The sequence below is a fragment of the Panthera leo genome, chromosome E3, assembly GCF_018350215.1.
Source record: "Panthera leo isolate Ple1 chromosome E3, P.leo_Ple1_pat1.1, whole genome shotgun sequence".
Lineage (NCBI taxonomy): Eukaryota > Metazoa > Chordata > Mammalia > Carnivora > Felidae > Panthera > Panthera leo.
Window position 1 is genome coordinate 2411322 of NC_056694.1, and position 8647 is coordinate 2419968.

Consider the following 8647-nt stretch of genomic DNA (forward strand, 5'->3'; position numbering starts at 1 on the left):
TTTTTGATGCTATTGCAAATGAGCCTTAAAAAATTTCATTACCAAATTGTTCATTACTGACTTAGAAAAATACAATTTATTTTCGTACATTGATCTTTTATCCTGTACCCTTGCTAAATTTACTTGCTCTTAGAAGGATGTGTGTGTGTGTGTGTGTGTGTGTGTGTGTGTATGTGTTGATTCTCTAGGATTTTCTACATACAGAATGATGCCATCTGTGAATGAAAAGTTTTACTTCTTTCTTTCGAGTCTGAGTGCTTTTAATGGTTTTTTTTCTTTCGCCTTATTTCACCAGCTAGACTCTTCAGTGCAGTGCCGAACAGAAAGGGTGACAATGGACATCCCTACCTCATCTCCGATCTTGGCAGAAAGCATTCTGATCTTTTCCCATGAAGTGTGACGTTAATGGTGATTTCTTGTGCTTCAACAGGTTGAGAGAATTCCCTTACATTCCTATTTTGTTGATGTTTTTTTCTTCACGAATAGGTGTTGGGTTTGTCAATTGCTTTCTCTGTGTCTACTGAGACGATTCACCATCTGGGGGTGCCATCTGTTTCCTGCTAGGACCCTGACTGATGGCAAATGCTCACTGCACGATGAAACGTAAATCATGGGGTTCCCTCTTCCTGCATCGATGGATCAGTGCACCGACTCGGTGCCTCTTATCCCAGCTTTTTGGCTTCAACAGATTTGGTTTTAAAATATATCCAAAAACTGTGGGATGCTCCCAGTGTCAAAGGGGAGGCCTGATTTCCCTCCCTGGGTGTGGACTGGACTTAGTGACTCACTTCAGATGAATCGAGTACGGCAGAAGGGCTGGTGGGTGGTTTCCGAGACTAGGTCATAAAAGGCATTGTGACTTCTCTCTCCTGGATCACTCCCTCCGCAGGATGCCAAATGCTGTGTTATGCCATCACCGGGGCAGCCCTACAGAGTGAGCCTTGGGTGGGCTGTTTGGGAAGGGGAGCCCCAAGCTTTTGGATGACCGCAACCCCAACCAACATCTGACCGCAAACTCATGAGACACCTGGAGCCAGAACCCCCTAGCTGAGTTGCTCCCAAATTCCTGAACCCCAAAGCTGAAGAGTAATAAGTGATTATTCTTTTAAGCCACGGTGTGTTGGATTTGCTCTGTAGCAAATGAAAATACAAGATACATTGCCACTTTCTCTCGGGGTATGTTAAACCCTACAATGATGGAGGTGGGGCTGAAGAAACAGATTTCTGGACCAGGAGCAGGTGTAGAGGTTAGGTCCCATAAGGACGCATTATTCTCGGAGTATCTCTGGTTTCCGAATTTCCACTCAATGTCATCTAGCATCCTGTCCATCCCAACATGTCAGGTCTTTGATAAAGTGTGTTCTTCTAAGAAAGGAACCCAGGGTCATGGCCTCCCAAGACTGACGTGCTGAGCAGGTAACCTGACGCTGACACGTGAGGCTGCCCACATTTGGCCCCCACCCGGTGTTCTTTCTAGAACACCAGACAGCAGGGACACGCACACTCTGAATTTTGATCACCTGTGGGTGGATGGGCTGTTTTTTAATGAGATTCTCTGCCCAGCCCCTTCTGCTGGAAGTTTCACCCAGGAGGAAAGATCTGAAGCACTGTGTCAAAGGTTATAAAAGCATTTACGCAGCAAGTGAAGTCTTGCTTAACAATTGGCACTAAAAACAAAAAAAAAAAAAAAAAAAAAAAAGAGGAAGAAGAAGGAGACGAAGGAGAAGGAACTATCTGCCTCAGGCTGGGGCCCTGCACCTTAGCATTTGTGTAAAGTGAAAATAAATCCCTCTTTTCTGAGAAGCAGAAGGTTCCTATTCACCTCTGTTCATGTACAATTAGATACTTTCTCATCTTCCTTGCAAGTAGAAGCTGGTTTATCGTCCTAAGAGATAGGAAACTCTTAAGTAGCCTTGTGTATGTGTCAGAACATTCCAGACACAAAGGACAAAACCCCAATCCAACCTTAAGTAGCCTGAGCAAAACAGGTAACTTTCTTGTCTAACCGAACCAGAAAAGCAGGCAAGAATTTAGCCAAACAAAGGGGATTCGAACGACATCTTTTATCTTGTTTCCTCTTCTCTCAAATTAATTGCCTGCATTCTCTCCCGACACAGCTGGACCCACGGCCAGACGGATGTCCCCCAAACATGACCTCCTGTCGCATACATCCAGCTCTCTGCCTGATGTCGCCATTGGCATACCTGGCAGGGCTCGAACACTAAGTAGCCTCAAACTCGGCTCCTGATTTGCTCCTGCGGCTTGTGCTTCGTCCTCCAGTGTTTCCCTGTCAGAGTAGATGGCACCAGCCACCAGCCACACACGCCGGAAACCTCTCTGACCTCTGCCTCCCTCATCCCCTCAAGGTCAATCAGTAAGTACTCTAGCCTCCCCCCCACCTCCCCGTCCAACTTCTTAGTCAGAGCCACCCTCCCTCCAGTGGGGTTACAGTAACTGCCTTCTAATGGATTCATCCCCAACGGTTCTTACTCCCTGTGATTCATTCTGCATTATGGTCACCCTAGAGATCCTTAAAAAACACAGATTGGACTGTCAGTCCCCCGCTCTGTACCCTTCAAGCACTACTGGGATAACACCCCAAATCTTTACAAGAGCGTGATCCTACCCCACGTGTCTCCCCTCCCTCACCTGGAGCCACTTTCCTCTTTCCTCCAGCCCACGGTCCTTCCCACCCCATGGCCTTGGCACACACTGTGTCCTCTACCCAGACGTTCCGTTCTGTTTCATTCCCGACTTAGCTCCCACACACACCTCAGAGGTGGTGTGTGGGTTTTAAATTACGATCACGAATTCTTTGACGTTCCTCCTTCCCAAATGGAGCGCAATTGTCCCCTGTTTTAATGAACGTGGCAGAAGAGACCAGGGTGTAAAAGGCATTGGGGCTTCCTCCTCTTCTCTCCTGGATTGCCTGCTCTGGGAGAAGCAGGCTGCCATGTTGTGAGGGCACCCTCAGGAAGCCGCTGCTTGAGTCTACAGAGGCCTCCGGCCAACAGCCAGTGAGTGAGTTTGGAAGTGGACCCCGCCGCCCCACTCGGGCCCTCAGATGAGCCCCCAGCCAGCTGCTTGTCTGCAAGCTCGTGACTCAGCCAGGGACACCCCGCCATGCCATGCGTGAGCCTCTGACCCACAGAAAGGGAGATAATTAAAGGCTTATTGTTTTGAGGCACACAGCTCTGTGGTAATCTGTTACACAGCAACAGACGATTGATATGGTCATTTCCTACCTTATTCCCTTTCTTTTTTAAAAACATTTTTTTTAACGTTTATTTATTTTTGAGACAGAGAGAGACAGAGCATGAACGGGGGACGGTCAGAGAGAGAGGGAGACACAGAATGTGAAACAGGCTCCAGTGTCTGAGCACTCAGCACAGAGCCCGACGCGGGGCTTGAACTCACGGACCGCGAGATCGTGACCTGAGCCGAAGTCGGACACTTAACCGACTGCGCCACCCAGGCGCCCCATCCTACCTTATTCCCTTTCATAGCTCCTCTGACATTTACAGTTAAGTAAGTAGCTGGGGAACTCACTGTGGAGAAATGTCCACTGTGGTCCCCACGATGGCCTTGGGGATCTGACCCGGGTAAGTGCTTGCGGGGGTCACCGCACGCACCCAGCTGGTGGTAGTCTAAGTCTTCTGGGAGGCAGGATCAGGCCAAACAAAACAGACACCAGAAGCCCATCATTTTCAATGCCCTTTCCTTGACAAAACAAAATTATTTCCTGTGATAATCACACAATAATTAATACTTTCTTGCATCATTCTTTAGTTTTAAGGCGAACAGCAACAACTAAAGACAAACTTTTAGGGGCGCCCGGGTGGTTCAGTCGGCTGAGCGTCCCACTCTTGATTTTGGCTCAGGTCATGATCTGGGGGTCCTGGGATCGGGTCCTGAGTCAGGCTCCACACGAAGATACAGCCTGCTTGGTGGTCTCTCTCCCCCTCTCCCTCCGCCCCTCTCCCGTGCTCCTGCTCTCTAAGATAAAGTAAAAAATAAAATAAATTTTAAAAAAGCATAAACTTTTATTTTAAAGATATTATTTGAACTCCGTGAAATGAATGCGTTATTGAAACACAGGAACGTGCAGGGCCACGGGGGTGGGAGATCTGAATCGTTCCTGGAGCCAGCAAAACCTGGCTAACTTCCTCTTTAAATGAACGCACACGGGGGTGCCCGGGGGAGCTCAGTCGTCTAAGTGTCCCTTGATTTCGGCTCAGATCATCATCTCAGGGTTTCTGGGTTCGAGCCCCACATCAGGCTCTGCGCTGACAGTGCAGAGCCTGCTTGAGATTCTCTGTCTCTCTGCCCCCTTCCTGTTCTCTCAAAATAACATTAAAATAAAATAAAATAAAATAAAATAAAATAAAATAAAATAAAATAAAATAAAATAAAATAAAAATAAAATAAAATACAAATAAACGAGCGCCTGGTGCTGTGTTCCTGGGTGTCGGGGCCAACCATGGACCTGGGACTTCTCCGCAACACTCTCCACGTACGATATGAGGTCTACTCCAGGACGAGTCACAGACATGCCGACCTGAAGCCAGGCCACTCAGCCATCACCGCAGGAAATGTCTACAACTTAGGCCGATGAAAGATTTGGGGAGGGCGTGTGTGTTACCGCCAGCACAGTGCAGAACTACCACAGGGCGATAATGAAAAGTAGACAGACTTGAAAACATTTGTTTTTTTTGATGTTTATTATTTTTGAGAGAGCACGGGTGTGTACGGCGGGGGAGGGGCAGAGAGAGAGGAGAGAGAGAAAATCCCAAGCAGGCTCCGTGCTGTCAGCGTGGGGCTCGAACTCACGAACCACGAGATCACGAGCTGAGCCGAGATCGAGAGTCAGACCCTTCACCCACTGAGCCACTCGGGCGCCCCAAAAAGCAGATAGACTTTTAGGTGGTTTTATAGCTGTTTGAAAATCCTCTATAGACAGTGCACTCTCGCTGCATGCAGGCTCCTGGGATGGACAGCTCCCACCCTAGGCTGACCTTCTGGAAGGACCGAGGAAGGAGGCATCCAGTTACGAGCTATGAGCACGACACCATGCTGGGAATGTTTTTTTTTCACACATATGGGGGTGGCGTTAGCGGTCTAGGGATCTGGGGACATTCGTACACACCCTTTGAGGATCTTTGCTCTGCCAAGGACAGTGCTCTGGGTGGTGACAGCCAGGTCGTGGGTGTGGGCCACCCCTGTCTCGCTGCCCGGCACGCGCCCCACTGCCCCCCACCCCCCAGAGCAGAGTGCAGGCTTGCGGAAGACGCTTTGGTCGTCGTCAGGTTACAGCTCCATTTCCTACGCGGAGTCCTTAAAACACATTTAAATATTTTAAATTGTCTCCAAATTTTTTTAGAATTCATAAATTTGTAACAGTAACAAGATCATAAAAGAAAAAGCTTGCCCCCGACCAATAGGAGAGAGAACTGACTTATTTATATGTTTATCATTTATTTTCATTTCCCACCTGGATAGTCCCCGGAGATTTGATTTCTCGTTTCCTACAGAATCCAAAGACACAAAGCAGCAGTCGGTGTTAAATAATCTTTACTCTACACCTGTTCAAACTACCTGCAAGAGACACTAGTCATTTGTCCTTATGCACAAACATCAATCCGGAGAACATGAAATTTTAACTATCCATAAATATTCCAACATCCGTACACACGGAGCATCTAATTCCAGCATCAAAATGCAGATAGGCATGAATAGATATTTGGATTTATGACAAAGGGAATCTCATCTGGAAGCCCCTCCCAGGTAGGTCTGGGGCTGGGTGTGACATATTTGGGATGATGTCTGTTTCCCTCTATTTCTATCAGGGTGATCCTGTAATCCTGTTTAATTAATAATACACGTTGCACGTTTCTCCCCCCCCCTTCCCATTTAAATTATGTTTGAAATGAGACGGCTGGATGCTTCTTACAAAAATGCCTTGAAAAATAAGCCGTGTCAGACATGAGTGATTTATTATCACTCAGAATGCTGGCTGGGGAAGTCTCAGAATTGATGTCGCTTCCTGCTGGCATTTCTGCGACGAGGACAGTCCAGGGTGCTCTCCTCCTGGGCCCTTGCACGCATGGGGAGGCAGCTCTCACATGCTGTCTCCCCTCCACTGTCTCCCGCTTCCTCACTCCCCTTTGCATGAAACTTGCCCCAGCTTTTGGAGGGCATGTGGAGCCTGACATGAGGCTCGAACTCATGAACCATGAGATCATGAACTGAGCCGAGATCAAGAGTCAGACCCTTCACCGATTGAGCCACTCAGGCGCCCCAAAAAGCAGACAGACTTTTAGTCGTTTTTATAGTTGTTTGAAACTAGAGACCAGCCACTATGCCATAAAGTCAACGACCAGGAGAACAGAGATCCCATGGTCTGGAAGACCTCAAATGAGTTGCATCACACTGACGAGTTCACAGGTTAGCGACCTTCCAAGCCAAGGTTCTTGGACACACTCTGCCCAAATCACAGGGTCGCTGTGCTGTCGATAGTTTGCTCTGTCGGGAATACGAGTGATTATTTATTGAGCACGTACTATGTGCCATGCACTAAGCCCATTACAGGAGCAATCTCACTCCTCACTCTTCACAATTGGTATTAAGGGCATCCCTATATCACAGGTGAGAAAACTGAGGAACCCAGCAAGCACGCAGCCCATCCAGGAGAGAGACCCAGATGGCCAGAGTCCAGACTCAACCCTTTCAATGGACTATTGATTACTAATAACCATAGCTAGCCTTTTCCGAACATTGCATGCCAAGAGATGTGCTAAGCCTTCCATAACTACTGCTTCCTTTTGTCTTGGCAGGACGTACAGGGACAAAGATTCTTGTCCACGTTTGACAGGTGAGGAAACAACGGAGGCTCAGAGAGTGAAGTCAGTTGTCTAAGGGAAGCCCTACGGCCAATGGGAGGGGTGCCATCTCCCCAACTCCTTAGCCCCTTGTGTTACTCTGCTTTATTGACATGGCGAATGGCATGGTGGGGGGTCGGTCCCAGGGGTGCGATCCCCCTAGAGCTCTATTTTCAGTTTTCTTCAATCTGGTTCCTGTTCCCTTTTCTGCACAGTAATCCCCCCAACCGAGAGAGCCAAAGAATAATGAAGAGAAAACGTTCATGAGCTACCGTTCTCCTCCCCCACCCATCCGACTGAGTGGATCCAGCCTTTCTGGAAGCACCTTGGGAGTCCCCAGTAAAGTGGACGGTGCACGGAATCACGGGCCAGGAGTTCCAGCGTGAAAGGGCGTACTGAATTCCTAGGACCCCTTTTCTTCCCCCAACAGGGCAACGTTTCGTGGCAGGTCTGGTTTAAGAGACTGACGTACTCTCCCCAAAACAGGTAAATTTCCTACTGAAATGCTCTCTCCTGGAACCGCGAGCACAGAAAGCAGCGAGCTGGCTGTCTCTACAGTTGCATCCAAGAGACGTTAAAAAAAAAAAAAATCTGGACGTCATAGGCGATATTGATTCATACATACGCAGAGACCCAAATCGGAACGGGAGGGTAAAAAGCAAATCAATGAATAAATGCATTTCTTCTGCTCCTGACCTTAGATAATGTGTGCTGATTGAGGGCCTTGTCACTTATTCATAAAACCAGTGTTAAATATTAATTATTCGGCAGATGGCTCAGTCCCAGGAGGGGCCGCCACCGCCTCCCCCAAGGTGCTCTGGGGGCTCCCACAGCTTCCCCACCCCCACTCTGTCACCCAAGCCCTCGGACAGATTTAGATTAGAAGTCACCAGGACTCTGTCTCTACCGGCATGATCGTGGACAGGACAATTACGGAAACAGAATTCATTGTTCGAACAGGCTGAGCTCATAATATCAGTGTGGATTTAGAAAAATCACTTCTTGGCCAGGAATTAAAAATAGCTCTCTCCCCCACCCCCGTCCCCACCCCCCTCTTTCTCTCTCTTGCCAGATTTAGAATCGGAGAAACCTTGATAGGTCACCTCCTAGTTAGTATTCCTGTGGTACCTCCGATTTGCAACATGCTTGAGAATCATTTTCTTTTAAAATACCAGTTCTTTACAACATTCCTGGGACGGAGTTCCAAGTTATTAGCTTAGTTTTAGATGCACGGGGGTGGAGACACAGAAGCGGGAGACCTACCTACCCAAGGAGCCTAAGGGACAGGTTTGGAGACTTCATGTTAGGACCTCACCCCCAAATGTGAGCACTCAGTGAGAGGGGAGCCCCAGCGGCTTCTCCTCAGCACCCCCCCCTTTGTCTATCTTCAATGGGTTCTCTGCCACCTTGGAATTGAAGAAGAAAAATTCAACAAGGGCCCGTATGGTGCTGTTTGGTAACAGCCGCGGGAACTGCAGCCCAGGGACGGGGCCGAGCCCGGAGCAGGACTTGGGGGACCCGGCACTCCACTCCGTCACCTGCGCCCCACCCTCCGGCCGAGCATGTTGACGAGTGCCCCCCAAATTCATGTCCACTTGGGGCCCCAGGAGGTGACCTTATTTGGAAATAGGGTGCTGGCGGATGTATTTATTTAAGATGAGGTCACAGTGGATTAGGGTGGGCCCTAAACCCAACCACGGGTGTCCTTATAAAAAGGCCACGTGAACAGAGGAGGCAGGTCACGTGCCAGGGGTGGGGAGACAGAGATG

General features: G+C 48.6%; 1 long non-coding RNA gene across 2 annotated transcripts; it reads left to right on the forward strand.

The window, feature by feature from the left end:
• Positions 1 to 839: 839 nt before the first annotated feature.
• Positions 840 to 7556, forward strand: LOC122209724. Of its 2 annotated transcripts, none has more exons than XR_006197723.1 (4): positions 840 to 1176; positions 2118 to 2374; positions 6834 to 6871; positions 7094 to 7556. It is a non-coding gene; the product is annotated as an uncharacterized LOC122209724 (long non-coding RNA). The 2 variants fall into 2 exon arrangements; XR_006197724.1 differs by having other exon boundaries at positions 840 to 1115.
• The last annotated feature ends 1091 nt before the right edge of the window (positions 7557 to 8647 follow it).